At 40.9% G+C, this 22593-nt stretch overlaps 1 protein-coding gene across 6 annotated transcripts in view; it reads left to right on the forward strand.

Annotated features, from left to right (window-relative positions):
* The window catches only part of LOC140603015 (uncharacterized), a 136869-nt gene that overhangs the window by 101684 nt on the left and 12592 nt on the right, over positions 1–22593 (forward strand). For 5 of the 6 annotated variants that reach the window (XR_012006039.1, XR_012006045.1, XR_012006037.1 and 2 more), the window contains one exon: positions 3051–7358. The exons of the other annotated variant lie outside the window; for it this stretch is intronic. The gene's annotated coding sequence lies outside the window, so the exon portion shown is untranslated. Of the gene's footprint in view, positions 1–3050; positions 7359–22593 lie in introns of those variants that run through there. 6 annotated transcript variants of the gene reach the window in all.

Genomic DNA, 22593 nt, shown 5'->3' on the forward strand with positions numbered 1-22593 from the left:
TCACAAACTCAGGGAAATAGTTACTTGCATTTACCAGTTTATTAAAGGATGTGAGAAAGGATACAGATGAACAGCTGGATGAGGAGATGCACAGGTGAAATCTGGGAGGGTCCTGAGTGCAGGAACTTTTGCCTCCATGTAGCCAGGGTGTGTCACTCTCCTGGTGTGGATGTGTTTGCCGACCTGGAAGTGCTCCGAACCTCACCCTATTGCAGAGGTTCAGCGTGTATGTAGGTAGCCACACTAACTCCATTTTCAGTCCTTTACCCTTCTCATGACAATGGGAGTAGGGAACTGAAAATTCTAAGCTTCTAATTATGGCTTGGTCTTTCTGCTGACTAGCTCTCATCCAGGAGCCCACCCAGAGTCACTTCATTGGCATTGCCATTACTCAGAAAATCACAAGGGTTTCATGAGCCCTGTGCCAGGAATGGGGGTCAAAAACTATCTATTAGAACAAAAGATGATCCTAGCACTTTTAGCACTCAGGAAGTTACAAGGGTTTGAAGTGTTCTGTGCCAGGAACTAGGGACAAAGTCATACACACACACACACACACACACACACACACACACACACACATACATTCCATTATCTCACTATCTCACTATTACAAACAACAGCTTCATGGGGCACCTGGGTGGCTCAGTGGTTGAGTGTCTGCCTTTGGTTCAGGGTGTGATCCCAGGGCTCTGGGATCGAGTCCCGCATTGGGTTCCCCACAGGGAGCCTGCTTCTCCCTCTACCTATGTTTCTGCCTTTCTCTTTCTGTGTGTCTCTCATGAATCAATAAAATCTAAAAAAAAAAAAAAACAGTTTCACAGAACATCAGAGTATCAAACCACAGATTTTACAAAGCAAGGCTTTTTTTGTGTTCAATACTATGTAGAGCAACATCTCCCAATTTGTAAAACCCTCCCCCTTTGAAGCACCCCTTTGAACCCTCCCCCCTCAGATACACATTAGAGTCCTCTTTCCATTTCTACCATCTTCTCCTCCAAGAATTCCAGAGGATATCTGAGATACTAGGCAGATCTCAATCATCCTAAATTCCAGAAGTTCTTATCAAACCTAACAGTGGTTTCCTCTTGTTAGAGAGCAGATACATTACTAGAATTTGGCTTTTTTTTTTTTTTTTTTTGGTTTGTTTAGAGTAACACTGACTTATTAGATTCGTCTATTATTTCCTTTTTTCTCAGGAAGGGAAAGAGTCATGACCAAATTTCTTACCTAAGTACTGGTTTAAGATGAAATGAAGAATTGATACATTAAAGATTTCTTTGCAGGGGTAATGGTAACAAAGTTTTGTAGAAATTGAAGAATGCATAATCACATTTTGACATACTTATGAATTCAGAATCAACTCCTTTAAATAGAGCCAGAATTTGGAAACATGGGCTTAATATCCAACTTGGATGAAATTCCATATTATATTCTGGTTCTAGAGCCACCTAATATAAACAACAGTTTCACTAAAGCAACGGAGTATCAAACCACATAATTTTATAAAGCCAGTCTTTTTGTGTGTCCAAAAAGTTTTTTGTGTTAGTCTCAACATTTCCTACCCTTCTACAGAGAAATGAAAATTCAAAATAATATAAAATTATTCAGTATTACTTGTAATCAGACCCCAATTTGCCAGCACTTGAAAACTAAGCATGTGGTTATTTAAGAAGATGAGTTCCATTGATGTTTTGCTATGATGAGCTTTGCCCAGTGGGCCAATACATTGTTCTTTATCACATATTTAATCTGTCTACATTTCCTTCCTGGTCAAAACTTCATATATATATATATAATCACTTGTTTATTCAATTGTCTGTGAGGTGGCTGACTCATATCATCAATTTGGCAAGCAACTGCTTATCGTCTTCCTTTCCTGAGAGTCTCTCTATGCTTCCCTCGTGAGATTAAAACAACTTCCATTTCCTGGGAACTGAAAAATAAGCGAGTATCAGAATTACTTCTCTAGAAAGGAAAGATTCACCTGCCCCTGCCCCCAGAATGACACTTCCCAATTTATAGGACCCTCCCTTCACAGCCAGAGTCCTCCCCATTTCCAGAATTCCAGAAGAATTTGGAGGTATTGGATAGTGAATCTGACCCACAGTTAGCACTCAGATACACATCAGGGTTCTGGCTAAACTAGTCACCCAAGATTGCCCTAGTTGAGCATTCTTTTAGAATAGTTCTGATTGGACTAAATATATCTTGTAATGTTTTAAAGAAAATGAAATGCTATTTTTGGAATGCCACCTGTTTGTATCTTGGTCACTATCTATAATTTTGTCACTGATTATAACTAAATACAATTACCAGGAGTAGTAAAGCTGGATAATATATAGGAAAAGAACTGGATTAGGAAATTTGGGTTCTTACGCCATTCCTGCAAGTTATTTGCTGGGTTTCCTTAATTATCTTAACCTCTCTGTGCCTCCACACCCTCATTGCTAAATGGAGAATAATGGAAACTATCCCACCTACAGCATAAAGTTCTTATGAGGATTAAATAAGATTTAAAAAATTCCAAAATTATTTGAAAACTATATAGCACTGTGCAAACTCAACAACAAAGTACTTCTAATAACCCCAGAAACATAATCTATCAAAAAATTTATGCCAACAAGGAAAACAACACTAAGTAACAGCTGTGTATTCTAATTTACAATCTTATAGTTTATTATTTAAATATTTTTCTACATGGATTGGATATGTAAAAGGAAAATTGTTTCTTCATCAGTCATATTTTTCCTTTGGTGAAAGTAATCCTCAGATTCCTTCAAATTTGCTTTTGTCTCTCCTACACCCTCCAGATTCTGTCCATGAAGTTGCCAGGTCCTCCTGACACTACTGCTGAAAGGTCACTTCTTCTCCTCACTTCACACATATTGGTACTCTCCAGGGAGTCAGACCTTTTTTAGTTCCAAGTGGCTTGGGGAGAAAAAGAGTTAATCGATTCATATATCTAAAATGTTCAGAAGTAAATCTAACTTAATCCTGTCCTGGATCCATCAAATATTTACTTTTTTCTTCCTTTTTTTCACTCACAGGCCCTACAAAGGTGAAGGCAGTAAGACCACCAGCTGCTCTGGCCTTACCACAGGCTAAGCAAACTCAATGGAAACAGTACCTTTCTCTCAACAGTTCTGAGCGAAGCCCAGGGCTGACTTTCTTTGGGCTGAGCTTGGTTTCCTGTCTTTTCCAGAGTTTAGCTCACCAGCGTGAGGGATGGAACACACTCATTGGCCAGCGTGGGTCACTTGCCTGCCATACCCACACATCTACCTTCATATATCAGGTCCCAAGGATGGGACCTGTCCCACCTCAAATTATACAGACTGAGAGTGTAGAAGAAGTGGCTTTCAGTGTAATAAGAATGACAGAATAATCATAGGAAGAGAAAGAAACAGAGGCTGGCCAAGCAAATTTGTGGTTACTCTTTTCAGGTTTCTCCCTCAGGGCTCTATAACCCTGATGCAAGTTCACTTTTTTTAAAGTTTGCACAAATCAGATTTTACTTCTGTCACCAAAATTATGCAAAAAATCCCGACAATTACTTTCCTTTTAAAATTTACAGACACTATGGGAGATAAACTGACCCATCTGTTTTTTCACTGTTTTGCTCCCTCTTTTTGATGTGTGATTGTTTCTCCTCCTATTTGTCTTTCTTCTAAAATATTGTTGTGTTTGCATTTGAACAAATGCATCCACGTTGTGCTAAAATGTGCTTTTATTTACTCCCCATGCTGGATATCTTTTCTTCCCTATTGTAAGATAGGGTTGTAAAACCTCTAGGCCTATCCTTCAGCCATTGCTATGCTAATAAGCTGCAAACACTGCTGGTCTGACATGCCCTCACCTCAGCTGGACCCCTTTCCTCTTGCTTTCCTCCTCTGTGTTTCTCTACCTCCTCAACGTAGGATGACCACAGCAACATGCTCAGCTGTCCAGGCCTATGTGAAACCCTGGAGATGTGAGAATTAAATTCCCTTTGGGTCAATCTTTGACCCCTGAGGGCAAGAGTCAGTAGATAAATATTCCTCTCCTGTGTCCTTTGGGCAGGCAGTTCTGGGGGGCATTTTACATAGTTCTCAGAGGAACCCAGCAGAACTGAACCCCAGGTACCTATACCACTAAACCAGTTTAGTATTCAAACAAACCCTCAACTTGCTTTCTTTCTTTCCCTGGTTAATTGTTCTCTCTCCAGTTTTCTGGGATTACTCCCTGCTCAGATAATATATGTGCCCCCCAAATCCCTATTCAGTGCTTTAAATTGGGGAACTATGGGAGTATCCAAGCTAAGGCACTCTATGTTGACCTTTTTTTTCTTTTTTAAAGATTTTATTTATTTATTCATAGAGACACACACACACACACAGAGGCAGAGACACAGGCAGAGGGAGAAGCAGGCTCCATGCCGGGAGCCCGATGTGGGACTCCATCCCAGGACTCCAGGACCGCGCCCTGGGCCAAAGGCAGGCGCTAAACCGCTGCACCACCCAGGGATCCCCCTATGTTGACCTTTGATGAAGTTGGTGGCTGTAGATCATTCCTTATGCCAAGAACAACAAGAAAAGTTGGCTAAAATTCTAAAGAAAAAAAGAAAGATTAGTTGTTTGAGGGCTTTGGAGAGATTTCAAGATAGCCAGAACTTTTGATATCAAGAGCCCAGTGAGAAAGAAAATGCAGAAAGATAAGACGAGTTCTGAATGCCACTTACCCCTCAGGGCTTTGCCAATTCTTGATGTTGGTTGAGAGGTTAAGAATCTTTAACCACTGCTAAAGAGCAGAAAATCTAAGTGAATTTTTGGTAATTTTACAAAGCTAGGTAGACAAAAATTAGAGTTTAATGTTGTCAAGGCAGCCAGAATTTGAGAGTTTAAGCATAGAGGGACGAGAGGTGCAAAAAGTAAGAATGATACTCAGCTGAGCTTTTTTGTCAGGGCATTTTGTGAATTAAGATGATGAGGACAAGAAGCTAAGAAGCCAAACATAATGCTGTTGAAAATTGGAGATTTAAAAAAAATCTTTTAGTGTTGAGAAGATAAAATTAACGGCCATGATCCACCAAGGGAAAGGTGTTCTGATAAACACTGCATGTTCTCATTTGAAACCGTTGGGATGCTGCTGTGCCACTCGGGAAAGAGATTAAATTTTTAAAAGGCTGAAATTCAGCTTTTGATCTTCTAGGTTCACCTGATTATGGTGCTTTGCCTCCATTAGAGACACCAATGAGAAGAAACAGAATACTCTTTGAGAAGAGATAACAAATCCATATCATGTCCAATTTCTCATTTGCAGTGTCTGGTATTCAATAAAAATGTATCAGGTATGCGGAGGGGGGGCAAGAGGCGGAGGAGTAGGGTCCTCTACCCACCCGGCCCCACCAACCTACCTAGATAACCTTCAAACCATCCTGAACACCTATGAATTCCACCTGATATGTAAAGAGAAAACAGCCAGAACATGATAGAGAGAAGGGTTTTCACTTCTAACAAGGTAGGAAGGTGGAAAAAAAATAAGATAAAAGAGAATCACGTGGGAGGGGGGGGTGGCTGGGGCCTGCGAGGAGCGAGGCTAAAGCCGGGCGGCAACAGTCTCTGTGACGGGAAAGCCCAGCCCCAGGAAGCGGGAACTTTAAAAAATCCACACCGGATTCTTCCCGGAGGGAAAGGCGCTGAGCAGGGAAATGAGCAGAATCGCAGGAGGGGCAGGAAGCCTCCAGGCTCCCGGAGTCACTATTAGGGGAAGTGCGGCCGAGGGAGAGCGCACCACAAACCACAGGCCGATCTCCGTAAAGGGCTGGAGCTCGCACCGGCGGGGCCTCGGGAGAAGCCAGTCGGTCAGGGGGGGCTCCGGATGCAGGGGGCTGCAGCCTGCTGCCTTCGGGAGCCACGGCCCCGGGAGCGCGATTCCAGCAGCACGAGCCCCAGATCCCAGGGCACTGGGAGACACAGCCCAGGCTCCTGCATTCCCCCGGGAGCGGCAGAGGCCGGGAGGGCACAGGACAGTGAGGACTCTCCTGCCGCGGGGCACCCCCAAGCTGTGCAGGTCAGCGCCCCTGCCCCCTGGGAGCACCTAGGCCAGTGCGGACTGGGAGCTGCGGTGGTTACTGCGGGGAGCTGACTCCAGGGCTGGGGAGCTGGCCGCTGCCAGTGTTGTTCCTCCTTGTGTCGCCCTGTGCCTGGGAGGGGTGGGGCTGCCAGGGGACAGAGGCCTCACAGGGTAAACAGGTCCCACTGGCCCGGCACCCAGCAAGGAGCAAGACACACCTGAGAATGAGCACAGCAGGCCCCTCCCCCAGAAGACCAGCCGGAAGGACGCGGGAAGAGCAAGTTCTTGGCGGAGCAGCGCTGGAAAGCTCCAGGGGAAGTCGAGGGATTTACAGTATATAGAACAGGAGGGTACCCCTCCCTTTTTTGTTGTTTTTTTCCTGTTTGTTTTTTTCCAGTACAACTTGTTTTTATATCAGATTATAAATTTCCAATATTTTTTCTCTTTTCCCACCTTAACTACAATATTTTACCACCTCTTCATTTTTAAGTTTCTCACTTTTTGACTTTCATATTTCTAAAATTACAGGTCTTAGATATATTTTCCACTTCTAGATTCCCTCCAACATACTCAACCTAATTTTGAGAGATATAACAGATACGGTTTTGTTTTGTTTTGTGTTTTTGTTTTCTCTGCCTCATGTTGATCTACAATAGTGGAAATTAATATCTTCTTTTTTAAATTTTTAAAAAAATTTATCTATTAATGAGAGAGAGAGCGAGAGGCAGAGACATAGGAAGAGGGAGAAGCAGGCCCCATGCTGGGAGCCCCAGGCCGGACTCCCGGGAATCCAGGATCATGCCCCAGGCCAAAGGCAGGCGCTAAACCACTGGGCAAACCCAGGGATCCCGGGAAATTAATATCTTCTAAAACATGACCAGCATGCACCCAGAACCAAGTGGTATACCGTCCTGGTTCATTCTGTGAGATTATATTCTCTCTTCATTCGCATTCTGCCCCCTCTTTTATCTTATTTATGTTTTGGTGGTCAATGTTGGGCTTTCTATATGTATTTCTGGTTTATATAAATTTGGGACTGACCATCTTATAACATACAGAACCTAATATACCCAGAACCAAGAGGATCACCCTCTAAGACTCCTCAGGTAGACTACATTCTCCCTCCACTACAACTTTGTCAAGACCACCGTCTCCCAGTGCCTGACCTTTTTTTTTCTTCTGTTTTGTTCTTTTTTCTTTTTTCCCACTCTTTACTTTTGCTTTTTTCACTCTGTATTTTTTCTTCTTCTTTGGGATCTTGACATTTTATGTTTTACTACTTTGTTTTAAAATTTGTTTTTCAATTTAGTGGTCCTTATGTTTTATTTCGTTCTGATCTTTAATTTAATTTCTGGTGTCTGACTATGGCAGAATAATCTAGGGTGAAATTTACATAGGTGATGGTTGCTATTCTTGACTCAACCCACTCATACAGCCACTCTGCACTGAGCAAAATGACTAGAAGGAAGAACTCCCCACAAAAGAAAGAATCAGAAACAGTACTTTGCCACAGAGTTACAGAATTAGGGTTAAAATTTGATGTCAGAAAGCCAATTCAGAAGCACAAATATAAAGCTATTCATAGCTCTGGAAAAAAGCATAAAGGAATCAAAAGACTTCATGACTGCACAATTTAGATCTAATCAGGCCAAAATTAAAAATCAATCAAATGAGATGCAATCCAAACTGGAGGTCCTAACTACGAGGGTTAATGAGGTGGAAGAAAGAGGGAGCACATAGAAAACAAGTTGATGGCAAGGAAGCAAGCTGAAGAAAAAAGAGAAAAAACATTTAAAAGACCATGAGGAAAGGTTAAGGGAAATAAATGACAGCCTCAGAAGGAAAAATCTACATATAATTCCGGTTCCAGAGAGCGCCAAAAGCGACAGAGGGCCAGAAAGCATATTTGAACAAATCATAGATGAGAACTTCCCTAACTTGGGGAGAGAAACAGGCATTCAGATCCAGGGGATAGAGAGGTTCCCCACTCCCCCCCCCCCCGTCAAAATCAATAAAAACCATTCAACACCTCGACATTTAATAGTGAAACTTGCTAATTCCAATGATAAGGGGGAAATCCTTACAGCAACAAGAGACCCCTAAGTTATATGGGGAGAAATATGAGATTAACAGCAGACCTCTCCCCAGAGGCCTGGCAGGCCAGAAAGGGCTGGCAGGATATATTCAGGGTACTAAATGAGAACATGCAGCCAAGAATACCCTATCCAGCAAGGCTCTCATTCAGAATAGAAGGAGAGATAAAGAGCTTCCAAGATAGACAGAAACGGAAAGAATATGTGACCACCAAACCAGCTCTGCAAGAAATATTAAAGGGGACCCTGTAAAAGAAAAAGGAAGCCCAAAGAAATAATCCACAAAACAGGGATTGAATAGGTATTATGGTGACACTAAATTCATATCTTTCAATAGTTACCCTGATCGTGAATGGGCTAAATGATCCCATCAAAAGGTGCAGGGTTTCAGACTGGGTAAAAAAGCAAGACCCATCCATTTGCTGCCTACAAGAGACTCATTCTAGACCTAAGGACACCTCCAGCCTGAAAATGAAAGGTTGGAGAACCATTTGCCATTCAACTGGTCCTCAAAAGAAAGCTGAGGTAGCAATCCTCACATCACATAAATTACAGTTTATCCCGAAGATTGTAGTAAGAGACGAAGAGGGGCACTATATCATACTTAAAGGGTCTATCCAACAAGAAGACCTAACAATCATGAATATTTATGCCCCTAATGTGGGAGCTGCCAAGTATAGCCATCAATTAATAACCAAAGTAAAGACATAGATAAGACACTAACAGTAGGAGACTTCAGGATGGCATTTTCTGCAAATGACAGATCTTCTAAGAAGAACATCACCAAAGAAACAAGAGCATTAAATGATACAGTGGACCAGATGGATTTCACAGATATTTACAAACTTTGCATCCAAACGCAACTGATTACACATCCTTCTCAATGCGCTTGGAACTTTCTCCAGAACAGACCACACACTGGGTCACAAATCAGGTCTCAACTGATACCAAAAGATTGGGATTGTCCCCTGAATATTTTCTGACCACAATGCTTTGAAACTAGAACTCAATCACAAGAAGAAACTTGGAAGAAACTCAAACACGTGGAGGTTAAAGAGCATCCTGCTACAAGATGAATGGGTCAACCAGGGAATTAGAGAAGAATTAAAAAGATTCATGGAAACTAATGAAAATGAAGATACAAGCCTTCAAAATTTTTGGGATACAGAAAAAGCAGTCCTAAGAGGGAAATACATCGCAATACAAGCATCCCTCAAAAAATTGGAAAGATCTCAAATACACAAGCTAACCTCCCACCTAAAGGAACTGGAGAAAGAACAGCAAATAAAACCTACACCAAGCAAAAGAAGAGAGTTAATAAAGATTCAAGCAGAACTCAATGAGACAGAGACCAGAAGAACTGTAGAACAGATGAACAAAACCAGGAGTTGGTTCTTTGAAAGAATTAAGAAGATAGATAAACCATTGGCCAGCCTTATTACAGAGAAAAGAGAAAAGACCCAAAGTAATAAAATCACGAATGAAAGATGAGGGATCACAACCGATGCCAAGGAAATACAAACGATTTTAAAAACATATCATGAGCAGCTATACGCCAATAAATTAGGCAATCTAGAAGAAATGGACGCATTTATGGAAGACCACAAACTACCGAAACTGGAACAGGAAGAAATAGAAAACGTGCACAGGCCAATAACCAGGGAGGAAATTGAAGCAGTCATCAAAAACCTCCCAAGACACAAAAGTCCAGGGCCAGGTGGCTTCCCAGGGGAATTCTATCAAACTTTTAAAGGAGAAACAACACCTATTCTACTAAAGCTGTTCCAAAAGATAGAAAGGGACACAGAATACCACCAATCTCGTTTTATGAGGCCAACATCACCTTAATTCCAAAACCAGACAAAGACCCCACCAAAAAGGAGTTTTAAAGACCAATATCCCTCATGAACACGGATGAAAAATTTCTCAACAAGATACTAGCCAATAGAATCCAACAGTACATTAAGATTATTCACTATGACCAAGTGGGATTTATCCCTAGGATGCAAGGTTGGTTCAACACTCATAAAACAATCAACTTGATAGATCACATCAACGAGAGAAAAAACGAGAACCATATGATCCTCTCAATAGATGCCAAGAAAGCGTTTGATAAAACACAACATCCATTCTTGATCAAAACTCTTCAGGGTGTAGGGATAGAGGGAACATTGCTCAGCATCTTAAAAGCCATCTATGAAAAGCCCACAGCTTTATAGGGGAAAGGAGAGAAAATCAGTAGGAAATATCAGAGAGGGAGACAAAACGTGAGGGACTCCTAACTCTGGGAAATGAACAAAGGGTAGTGGAAGGGGAGGTGGGTGGGGGGATGGGGCACTGAGGGGGGCACTTGACGGGATGAGCACTGAGTGTTGTACTATAGGTTGGCAAATTGAACTCCAATAAAAAATATACTAAAAACCCCACAACAAATATCATTTTCAGTGGGGAAACACTGAGAGCCTTTCTCCTAAGATCAGGAACACAACAGGGATGTCCACTCTCACCACTGCTATTCAACATAGTACTAGAAGTCCTAGCCTCAGCAATCAGACAACAAAAAGAAATAAAAGGCATTCAAATTGGCAAAGAAGAAGTCAAACTCTCCCTCTTCGCAAATGACATGAAACTTTACGTAGAAAACCCAAAAGATTCCACCCCAAGATTGCTGGAACTCATACAGCAATTTGGCAGTGTGGCAGGATACAAAATCAGTGCCCAGAAATCAGTGGCATTTCTATACAATAACAATGAAACTGAAGAAAGAGAAAATAAGGAGTCAATCCCATTTACAATTGCACTCAAAAGCCTAAGATACCTTGGAATAAACCTAACCAAAGAGGTAAAGGATCTATACCCAAAAAACTACAGAACACTTCTGAAAGAAATTGAGGAAGACACAAATAGATGGAAAAATCGTCCATGCTCATGGATTGGAAGAATTAATATTGTGAAAATGTCAATGCTACCCAGGGCAATGTACACGTTCAATGCAATCCCTATCAAAATACCATGGACTTTCTTCAGAGAGTTGGAACAAATCATCTTAAGATTTGTGTGGAATCAGAAAAGACCCCGAATAGCCAGAGGAATATTGAAAAAGAAAACCAGAGCCGGGGGCATCACAATGCCGGATTTCAAGTTGTACTACAAAGCTGTGGTCATCAAGACAGTGTGGTACTGGCACATAAACAGACACATAGATCAATGGAACAGAATAGAGAATCCAGAAATGGGCCCTCAACTCATCTTCGACAAAGCAGGAAATACTATCTCCTGGAAAAAAGTCTCTTCAATAAAAGGTGCTGGGAAAATTGGACAGCCATGTGCAGGAGAATGAAACTAGACCATTCTCTTACACCATACACAAAGATAAACTCAAAATGGATGAAAGATCTAAATGTGAGACAAGATTCCATCAAAACCCTAGAGGAGAACACAGGCAACACCCTTTTTGAACTTGGCCAAAGCAGCTTCTTGCAAGATACATCTATGGAGGCAAGAGAAACAAAAGCAAAAATGACTATTGAGACTTCATCAAGATTAAAAGCTTCTGCACAGCAAAAGAAACAGTCAACAAAACTAAAAGACAACCTACAGAATGGGAGAAGGTATTTGAAAATGACACATCAGATAAGGGCTAGTATCCAAGATCTATAAAGAACTTAATCAAACTCAACACCCAAGAAACAAACAATCCAATCATGAAATGGAAAAAGACATGAACAGAAATTTCACCAAAGAAGACATACGCATGGCCAACAAGCACATGAAAAAAATGCTCTGCATCACTGGCCATCAGGGAAATACAAATCAAAACCACAATGAGATACCACCTCACACCAGCGATAGTGGTGAAAATTAACAGGACAGGAAACAACAAATGTTGGAGAGGATGTGGAGAGAGGGGAACCCTCTTGCACTGTTGGTGGGAATGGGCACTGGTGCAGCCACTCTGGAAAACTGTGTGGAGGTTCCTCAAAGAGTTAAAAATCGAGCTACCCTACGATCCAGCAATTGCACTGCTGGGGAACTGCCCCAAAGATACAGATGCAGTGAAAGACCAAGACACCTGCACCCCAATGTTCATAGCAGCAATGTCCACAATAGTCAAGCTGTGGAATGAGCCTTGGCTGCCCATTGAAAGATGAATGGGTAAAGAAGATGTGGTGTATGTACACAATGGAATAGTACTCGGCCATTAGAAATGACAAATACCCACCATTAGCTTCGATGTGGATGGAACTGGAGGATATTATGCTGAGTGAAGTAAGTCAATCAGAGAAGGACAAACATTATATGGTCTTATTCATTTGGGGAATATAAAAAATAGTGAAAGGGATTATAGGGGAAGGGAGAGAAAATGAATGGGAAATATCAGTGAGGGTGACAGAACATGTAAGACTCCTAACTCTGGGAAATGAACAAGGGGTAGTGGAAGGGGAGGTGGGTGGGGGGTTGGAGTGACTGGGTGATTGGCACTGAGGGGAGCTTGATGGGATGAGCACTTGTCATAATCTATATTATGGCAAATCGAACTCTAATAAAAAATAGACACACACACAAAAAAGAAGTGTATTGACCAGAAGGTAGAATGTGTTTTGAATAAGTTAGTTGTTTTGAAAAAAAAAAATTGAATGTGTTAAATATTTTAAAAAATGTGATCTGCTGATTGCTCTAGCAATTTTTATACATCCTAAGAAAGTTTTGAAAATTTCTTGTTAAGTTATTCCAACACCTATTCGTTGAATGATGTCTTTCTTCTACTCACTAGTCTAGGCATATAGAGACTCACATAGTCATTGCTCTCAGGAAACTTAACATCCTGGTGTCTGTGGGGCTGTAGGTGGCTTATAGTCCTATTCTCTCATAATTGGCAACCATGACAAAACAAGGACTACTGCATACCACCTCATTCTAAAGAGAACCATTGAACTGCTGCTCACTGCTGGGGCCCTATCACCTCACAGGAGTTTCCTAGGCTTTGTAGAACCAGACTTTCTATGGGCCAAGTCCATATATGGTGAGCAACGTCGAGGGAAGAAACTCTGGGGGTTCCTTGTTACTTATTTGGTAGGGTAAATATGGAGGAGGACAGAAAGTTGCTTTCCATTCCCAGAATCTAAATGGGAAGGGCAATGGAAACTCTGAAAGCGAAGCTTATAGAGATTTGGGATGCTGGCAAGAAAATGGGGGACACTGGCATTTTGTTTATTGTTGGAGGGCGGTTTGGGCAGAATTTTGCCAACGTGTCCCTTTTTCTACACGATTTGAGAGAAGAAAATTGGAGTGGACTACAGGGCTTAGAGAAGGGCAGTGCTGGAGAAGCCAACTCCATCCATTTGGTGTGTACAGATGTCAGAGCATCCAACGGATCAAGTGGAAAGTGGTCACAGAATTATTTTGCTCATATCCCACATAAAAGGCCTGTCCCCTAAACAAGGGACACTAACAAGAAGAGCCTTGGGATAAGAATTTGGCGATAAGAGTTGAGCAAGAATGGAAGAGGCAGAGTTGCTGGGAATCCCCACGTGATGGCAAGGCCTTCTGCATTTCCCCCACACCGTTGAGAGATCCAGCCCTGGACTTTGATTCCCAGAGTCCATTAGTGGCATTTGTGTAAGCTGGGTCAGCAGCTACAGTCAGCAAGCAGAGAACCACAACCTGGAACAGTTAAGTACAATGATGTCCTTTCCCTGCTTTGTGTTCTCTGCTTCTAACCCTCAGGAAGCTAAAGCTAGAAGGGAAAGGCAGCCACAAAATTGAATTGGATATGAGATTGGCATTTTGAAATTGAACTAGAACTCATACAGCAATTTGGCAGCATGGCAGGATACAAAATCAATGCCCAGAAATCAATGGCATTTCTATACAATAACAATGAGACTGAAGAAAGAGAAATTAAGGAGTCAATCCCATTTACAATTGCACCCAAAAGCATAAGATACCTAGGAATAAACCTAACCAAAGAAGTAAAGGATCTATACCCTAAAAACTATAGAACACTTCTGAAAGAAATTGAGGAAGACACAAAGAGATGGAAAAATATTCCATGCTCATGGATTGGCAGAATTAATATTGTGAAAATGTCAATGCTACCCAGGGCAATGTACACGTTTAATGCAATCCCTATAAAAATACCATGGACTTTCTTCAGAGAGTTGGAACAAATTATTTTAAGATTTGTGTGGAATCAGAAAAGACCCCGAATAGCCAGGGGAATTTTAAAAAAGAAAACCATAGCTAGGGGCATCACAATGCCAGATTTCAGGTTGTACTACAAAGCTGTGGTCATCAAGACAGTGTGGTACTGGCACAAAAACACATAGATCAATGGAACAGAATAGAGAACCCAGAAGTAGACCCTGAACTTTATGGTCAACTAATATTCGATAAAGGAGGAAAGACTATCCACTGGAAGAAAGACAGTCTCTTCAATAAATGGTGCTGGGAAAATTGGACATCCACATGCAGAAGAATGAAACTAGACCACTCCCTTGCACCATACACAAAGATAAACTCAAAATGGATGAAAGATCTAAATGTGAGACAAGATTCCATCAAAATCGTAGAGGAGAACACAGGCAACACCCTTTTTGAATTTGGCCAAAGCAGCTTCTTGCAAGATACATCTATGGTAGCAAGAGAAACAAAAGCAAAAATGAACTTTTGGGACTTCATCAAGATTAAAAGCTTAATAAAAATGACATTTTGCATATGAAGGACTAATGATTGACATCCCACTGACTTCTAATTCAAACAGGGGCCTGAAGACAGTGGAGTAGCACCTGCTAAAAAATGTAGGGGATAAAGGGGAAAGGAGAAAAAATGAGTGGGAAATATCAGAAAGGGAGACTGAACATGAAAGATTCCTAACTCTGGGAAATGAACTAGTGGTGGTGGAAGGGGAGGTGGGCAGGAGGTGGGGGTGACTGGGTGACAGGCACTGAGGTGGGCACTTGACGGGATGAGAACTGGGTGATATTCTATATGTTGGCAAGTTGAACACCAATAAAAAATAAATTTATTTTTTAAAAACGTAAAAAAAAAAAAGATTAAAAGCTTCTGCACGCAAAAGAAACAGTCAACAAAACTAAAAGACAACCTACAGAATGGGAGAAGATATTTGCAAATGACGTATCAGGTAAGGGGTAGTTTCCAAGATCTATAAAGAACTTCTTAAACTCAACACCAAAGAAACAAACAATCCAATCATGAAATGGGCAAAAGACATGAACAGAAATCTCACAGAGGAAGACATAGACATGGCCAACACGCACATGAGAAAATGCTCCGCATCACTTGCCATCAGGGAAATACAAATCAAAACCACAATGAGATACCACCTCACACCAGTGAGAATGGGGAAAATTAACAAGGCAGGAAACCACAAATGTTGGAGAGGATGTGGAGAAAAGGGAACCCTCCTGCACTGTTGGTGGGAATGTGAACTGGTGCAGCCACTCTGGAAAACTGTGTGGAGGTTCCTCAAAGAGTTAAAAATAGACCTGCCCTATGACCCAGCAATTGCACTGCTGGGGATTTACCCCAAAGATACAGATGCAATGAAACGCCAGGACACCTGCACCCCGATGTTTCTAGCAGTAATGTCCACAATAGCCAAACTGTGGAAGGAGCCTCGGTGTCCATCGAAAGATGAATGGATAAAGAAGATGTGGTTTATGTATACAATGGAATATTACTCAGCCATTAGAAACGACAAATACCCACCATTTGCTTCAACGTCGATGGAACTGGAGGGTATTATGCTGAGTGAAGTAAGTCAATCGGAGAAGGACAAACAGTGTATGTTCTCATTCATTTGGGGAATATAAATAATAGTGAAAGGGAATATAAGGGAAGGGAGAAGAAATGTGTGAGAAATATCAGAGAGGGAGACAGAACATAAAGACTCCTAACTCTGGGAAACGAACTAGGGGTGGTGGAAGGGGAGGAGGGCGAGGGTGGGGGTGAATGGGTGACAGGCACTGAGTGGGGTGCTTGACGGGATGATTACTGGGTGTTATTCTGTATGTTGGTAAATTGAACACCAATAAAAAATAAATTTATTATAAAAAAAGAAATAGTTTTAATAACAAAAGAGACTAGAGATTTTATTGTCTCTCTTAGATTTCTGGAAGTAATAGGAAATGTATATGCCATACATCAAAAGTGAATAAAAGATTAAATATTGTTTACTATTGAATTGGGACCTGCCAATATCCAGATATACAAACAAAGAGGATAGTCCCAGAAGTTGAGTGCTATGAAGAAAATAAAGGGAAAAAATGAGATAGAATTTAATGGAGGAAGGAGAGAAGAAGCTGCTTTGCCTTGAGTAGGCAGCAGAGACTTATTTCATTCAACAAAATTTTATTGTTTTTCTGTCCACGCACTACTCCCAGCTTTGAGGATATAGTAATAAACAATGCAGACAAAAGTAAAACCATCAATAATCTGTTCTGAAGGTGTGAGACAGGAATATGAAGGAGGTAAGCAAGCAAAGATAGGAGACAAGGAGCAGAAAAAGAACAAGAAAGGAAGAAGCATAGTATATTAGAGTTTTAGGAGGAAAAGTCAGTGGCTAAAGCCTATGAAAAAGTAGAGATTTAGAGAGGGTGTGGGGGGGAAGAGGTAAGATTGGCTGCAGCCTGGATTGCTCAGTGGTTTAGCACTGTCTTCAGCCCAGAGTGTGATCCTGGAGACCGGGGATCAAGTCCCATGTTGGGCTCCCTCCGTGGAGTCTGCTTCTCCCTCTGCCTGTGTCTCTGCCTCTCTCTCTCTCTTTTTCTCTCTCTCTGTCTTTCATGAATAAATAAATAAAATCTTAAAAAAAAAATATTGGGCTTAAGGACAGGTGAGATCCATGAAGAGCATGCTGAAGAGTGGGGATTTTACTCTGGGAATCCCCGTTGGATGGGATGGGAAGCCATTCGGAGACTTTTAAATAGGGGAAGTAGATGTTTATGTTTTTTTTTATTTTTTTTATTTTTATTTTTTAGATGTTTATGTTTTATGTATGTCTTATGTTTTTAGAAAAATTACTCTGATTGCTTTGTGGTGGTGGGGGTGGGTAGGAAATAAGAATAGAGGTAGAGAGATAAAATGTGGGTTCTCACTATGTTCCTGACAATCTCATCCATTCTTTGTAGTAAGAATAAATGGTGTTGGTCACTTTTCAGCACTCCTTTTCCTTCATTTCAAAATACTCAGGGATGGAGATACTTTGATCTGAGAAAATTAAAATGTTCAGCACTTTTGCACTTTAGTAGGCCTAGAAAGAATTTAATTGATTTAGGTTAAGTAAGACTTACATTAAACTGATTGCTTTTGATTTAATATTATCTTTCATATGAGAATGGAAATTATTTTCACATGGTTGGCAATGTTGTAAATAATTACTCAACTTCAGTTGATAAACGGTCTAAAAATTACTTTATTAGCTTTCCTAAGAGCACATTTATTACAAATAACACTAGCCACATGAGAGAAGAACCATGAGAAGGGTCAAGGACATTCTATGAGTAACTGAGGTAGAGGCTAAAACAACATGTTCTCCTAATATATGATGCACTGACAGCATTTGGCAAAACCAACTGGAAGAGACCCTAACTGAGACAATAATCCCAGTTAATAAGCTCCACTGAGTGATGTTCATCAACTGATAATGTGAACTTAGGTTGAACTCTAGTCATAAGACTTGGAAAGAGGGAAGTTTGAGAAATTGTATGTTTCTCATTGTGAAGTGATGGGCCAGAGTATAAGATCAATTCTAGGGACAGCCCCGGGTGGCTCAACGGTTTAGCACGGCCTTCAGTCCAGGGTGTGGTCCTGGACACCCAGGATCAAGTCCCACATTGGGCTCCCTGCATGGAGCCTGCTTCTCCCTCTGCCTGTGTGTCTGCCTCTCTCTCTCTCTCTTTCTGTGTGTGTCTCTCATGAATAAATAAATTAAATCTTAAAAAAAAAAAAAAAGTTCAATTCTAAGAATGACTCTAAGGGGCAGATAATTTCAAGGCCAAATCTCCAAAAACCAGAAACCACTAAGCACCTGTTGATCATCTCAAGTTCTATTTCCAAACCCATCTCAACTGAAGAGCTTTTGGGAGACCCATTGCAGGACTGAAGTTTTTTTCTCTAATTTGAACTGACAGTCACATTTTTCTGTAAATCACAATTAAACAGCCACTGGAATGTGTTGGGCATGCAAGCATCACAGTCCAGGAACTCACAGATCTGGAGGACTGTTTTTATCATTTATAAGTAAAATCCCAAGTAGACTAATGCAGTCTATCTATTAGGGAAATATGGGTTAGCAATTGTCTGGTCATGATTTTTTTCTTTTAACTTAGAAAAAGTAAATTTTTTTGTATTTTTTCTTTAAAGATATAATACAGGCTTATTAGAAAATTTGGAAGTTGGGCAAATGTAAAATAGAAGAAAACCTTAAAATTAGATGTAAATACACCCCTATGGGTGGTCACCACCATTGACATATACACACACAATGAGCAATTACAATAGGACCCATTTGTAATCTTTCAAATGCTCAACAGACCCTATTCCTTGCCATTAAATCCAACTGATTTCAGCATAATGTGACTGTCAGGGAATGTTCTGAGATTTCCAAAATATGCTAGAATTTACACATTCAGAGCAGTCACTTTGGGAGTTCATGTTATATGTTTATTCAAATGCTGATACTGAGCAACAAATTTGTGACAGTCTTTTTTTTTTTTTTTTAATTTTTATTTATTTATGATAGTCACACAGAGAGAGAGAGAGGCAGAGACACAGGCAGAGGGAGAAGAAGGCTCCATGCACCGGGAGCCCCCAATGTGGGATTCGATCCTGGGTCTCCAGGATCGCGCCCTGGGCCAAAGGCAGGCGCCTAACCGCTGCGCCACCCAGGGATCCCTGTGACAGTCTTTTTGCCATCTACCAAGGGAAGGCATGTGGCACATGGCCAGGGCCCTGCCATATCCTGTCTCTTTTGGGACAGGAGAAATGAAACCTCAGATATCCCTCACCCTCACTCCCAGAGCAAGACTGTCATGGTGTGTCTGGTGTGAAGGATGGGGAGGGGGAGGACTACACATTGTAACACGAGACCCTTTGATCTTAACTTAATGTCATAGGCATGAGAGCATCATATGGCCCTTTTGAGATTTCTGACCCAGGATCTGCCCTGTCCTTGAGATGACAGGTACTCACTCTCCAGAAATCATTTGGAAGGCAGGGCCTCCTCTGTGTGTTCCTACCCTATGCCTGTCTCTCCCTTTACTATCAAGGGAGGGCTCTCAGCTCCAGGCAAGTGAATTATAATTGAGATCATTTCATACCAATGGAAGTCTTTCAAAAACCCTCCCTAGAGACAAAATATTTGAAATAAACTCAGTCCCTGCCCTCAAGGAGCTCACAGAATAATAAACTTGCTCTTTTGTTTGTTTTAATCACAGTGCCATTTCAGCAGCCAGGCACCTGGGGTACTTGACTAAATCAGCTTTTCTGCCACGTTCCTTTGCCATCTCTCACATATTATTTCACTTGTGTCTGGACAACCATGGAGTGAAAATGCAGGCTGAAGTCTCCCTCCCCCTTCTGCAGGGTCTCTGCTCTTGGCTTTGTTCACACCTTCATTTCTTCACACTTATCCTACTGTGTTTAAAATCTTTAAAATGTACTGAAAATAACAAATCATCAGGTAGCTTATTCAGTTTTGGCAGGGGGCGGGAGGGATTCTATTGCACAAATCACATTTCCTCTTCCTTTCTAATTCATCAGTTAACTATTTCATTTGTTTTCAGTTTTCTAGATCTTTACTGAAATATTCATCTGTTGTTATTATTCTTTCTTCTGTTCTTTCAATTTTGTTTCTTACCCTTTACTATTAATATATGGAGTCTTAGAAAAGAGAAAATATAGAGTCGCATGCTCATGGTACCATTTTGAATGAAAAGTCTACTTTGACATGACCTAGAGAGGTGGATTTGCATTAGGGTTCATCAGGTGTACTTTGTGATCCACCCCCAGCCTGCTCTCCCAAACTTAACCCCTACTTTTAGGCTTTATGTTTTTCTGACTCTGGTCATCTACTTCTCATCTCCAATTCCTTTGGTCTTTCTTTAAACCTGCAGCTGTACATGCTCTTTCTCCTCCATCTCAAATCCCAGAACACTGTGGTACTTCACTGGTGTTGTGCCCCATGATTTCTTCTTTATTACGATCATTTCTATGCATAATTTCATTTCCATGTTACACAGAAGCTTCTAATGAGTAGTTGCCAAATCCTTTTGTAGGGAAAAAAAAAAAAAACCTGGGCTTGAAATCAGGTGCAGCCATACTCAAGAAATAATTATAAGAGTAAGAAAGATTTAAATTTACAAATTCTCCATAGCTGCAGGAAAGAAAAAGCACTTGATAGGATTAAATAACTAATGATGAAAAAATATCCCCTAGCAACTAGGAAAGAGCTTTCTTAAACTATAATGTTTATGGATTAAAAGAAACTTACAAGAAAACATTACTCTTGATGGACATACCAGCTCAGACATATTCCCTTTAAGAAAAAGAAAGAAGGATGCCAACTATCACTGCCCCTGTGTAACATATTACTGAAGATAGAGGCTAAAACAACAAATCTTAGCTTCTGTATGATCTTTAGTTGCAATCATGCAACTATTCTGGCCAATCGCATGTAAGTGAAGGTTACCAGTTATACCACTTGCCAGTCTGGCCTAGAAAACCTCATGTGAATGATCCTTCATTCTTTCCCCCTCTGCTAGGTAATTGGGAAGAAGACTTTGCAGAATAAGAGGAACTATAAGCTTAGAACCCTAAATAGCTGTGCAGAGCAGAAATCACTCCCTTTCCCCTTCCCAATTCACAATGGACAGTTATATGAACAAAATTACCAACTTTAATTGTGCTGAGCCCTAAAATTTTGGCCTTACCTTTATAGCATTTAGCTTGTCGAATACAGAAATAGAGATGCTACCATAGCAAAACCCTGAAATGATGGCATTGGTTTAGTATCTGACTGTCAGGAGAATGAGATATTCCTTCAGGAAAGTGGACTATTGATGCTATGATTGGTGAGTGGTATCTATGATACCTTGGAAGGGATACATGCCTTCTGCATCTAGAGTATGGGAGAATGGTTAGAAAGAACCCAAGTTTTAGTGTTTGCTCATTGTTATTTGCTTTTAACAGTATTATAACAAAAAGTGAGTTTAGGAAAGAATTGGCTGATTTTCAAGAAGAAATTAAGAATCTCAGAGTGTTGGGGAAAGCAAATGCTTCCAGACCTAAAACAATAGGACAAATAAGACTGAAAAGAGACTTAGAGGAAAAAGACATCAATGCTTCTCATTAACTAAAAGAACTCAGCCCTGGGCTGAGATCACATCGAGAATATTGCTTTTTATCATAGCCCATTATTTAAGATGCCCCAAAGGAGCTGTCACTCAGTTAGAGGCAAGGATTAATGCAAGTACACAAATAAATGAAAAAATTTATAGTTTTGTCTTGGAAATAACTGATTAAACACAAATTGACTAGAAGTCACTTAATTATCTAAGGGATTCCTTGTCTCCAAAGTAAGTGTGAGCCTGGCTTGAAAAAGCTTGTGGCTATTTCTCTATAAAACAACCCTAGCACCATTAGAAAATGTGTTATCAAATTTGAATAGCTCACAAGCTGGCACACTGCTCAGCACTTGCTTCAAATGTAGCCAAGTGATTTAATGACCAAGAAGAACATACAAAGGGCAAAGCCAAAAGCAAAGTGCACTCCCACAGAGAACAGCAGACACTTCAATATCCTGGGCAGGAATCTTCACAATGTTTGCCAGCAGATTCTCACCGTGCCATGGACCAATGACTGATGTGTGTTTCATATTCGTCTCTTTTTTGGATGGTAATTTTTATTGCAGATAGCCTATCTCTGCCACTATGTATTGGGTATAGCAGTGGGCAGAAAACTTGCCTTCTTATTTTTTTGATTGTCTGACCATCGGGGACTACATATCAACCCGATGAGAAAACTGGACATTACCAAGAGGTCCTGGGCTTTGAGCTATGTGCAGTAACAGAGGGGAGAAGAATGTGATATATGTGTGAAAATAAGACTATACATGAATATGTCATGACTAGAGGCATGAGTCATGGCAGGGACTGGCAGCTAGCAAGTAAAATCCATTCTACCTTTATTACTGGGCACAGGACTTGACTTCTGCCAGACTTCTTTGCAATTAAGTGTGGCAGTGTGACTGAATACTATAGAATGTTAATAGAATGCAAGTTGAGAAATGGCCATTACCTACCCACCTCCTTTTAGTTCTTGATTCACGGGAAGGATGGATCAAACCTCTCATGTGTGCTCCTACTTACTATTTTTCTCTTTTCTGGAATAGTGATGTCCAGGGAAACTTTGGAAACCATGTGTT

Source organism: Canis lupus, chromosome 13 (assembly GCF_048164855.1).
Source record: "Canis lupus baileyi chromosome 13, mCanLup2.hap1, whole genome shotgun sequence".
In the NCBI taxonomy this organism is placed as follows: Eukaryota; Metazoa; Chordata; class Mammalia; order Carnivora; family Canidae; genus Canis; species Canis lupus.